This window comes from Arachis duranensis, chromosome 5, assembly GCF_000817695.3.
Source record: "Arachis duranensis cultivar V14167 chromosome 5, aradu.V14167.gnm2.J7QH, whole genome shotgun sequence".
NCBI lineage: Eukaryota > Viridiplantae > Streptophyta > Magnoliopsida > Fabales > Fabaceae > Arachis > Arachis duranensis.
Genome location: NC_029776.3, coordinates 46,512,075 through 46,513,076, shown reverse-complemented (window position 1 = coordinate 46,513,076; position 1,002 = coordinate 46,512,075).

The following is a 1,002-nucleotide window of genomic DNA, read 5'->3' as shown; positions in this document are numbered from 1 at the left end:
TAGAAAATAATAGTAATTGTATTGAAACTTGAGGTACAGCAGAGCTCCACACCCTTAATCTATGGTGTGTAGAAACTCCACAGTTGAAAATACATAAGTGAAAGGTTCAGACATGGCCAAATGGCCAGCCCCGCCCCCTCCCCCCCAAAACGCGATCAATAGTCTCTTAAGATGAAGAATAAAACAAAACTGAGACCAAAGATGTCTAATACAATAGTAAACTATCCTATTTATACTAGACTAGCTACTAGGGATTACATGAGTAAGTAATTGATGCATAAATCCACTTTCAGGGCCCACAGGGTGTATGTTTGGGCTGAGCTTGATCTATCCACAAGCTGAGGCTTCTCTTGGAGTTGAACGCCAAGTTATAACGTGTTTTGGGCGTTCAACTCCGGGTCGTGACGTGTTTCTGGCGTTTTACTCCAGACAGCAACATGGAACTGGCGTTGAGCGCCAGTTTACGTCGTCAATTCCCAAATAAAGTATAGACTATTATATATTGCTGGAAAACTCTGGATATCTACTTTCCAAAGCCGTTGAGAGCGCGCTATTTGAAGTTTTGTAGCTCCCGAAAATCCATTTCGAGTGCAAGGAGGTCAGATTCCAACAGCATCAGCAGTCCTTTGTCAGCCTCCTATCAGAGTTTTGCTCAAGTCCTCAATTTCAACCAGAATCAATAGTCTCTTAAGATGAAGAATAAAACAAAATTGAGACCAAAGATGTCTAATACAATAGTAAACTATCCTATTTATACTAGACTAACTACTAGGGATTACATGAGTAAGTAATTGATGCATAAATCCACTTCCGGGGCCCACTTGGTGTATGTTTGGGCTGAGCTTGATCTATCCACGAGCTGAGGCTTCTCTTGGAGTTGAACGCCAAGTTATAACGTGTTTTGGGCGTTCAACTCTGGGTCGTGACGTGTTTCTGGCGTTTTACTCCAGACAACAACATGGAACTGGCGTTGAGCACCAGTTTACGTCGTCAATTCCCGAA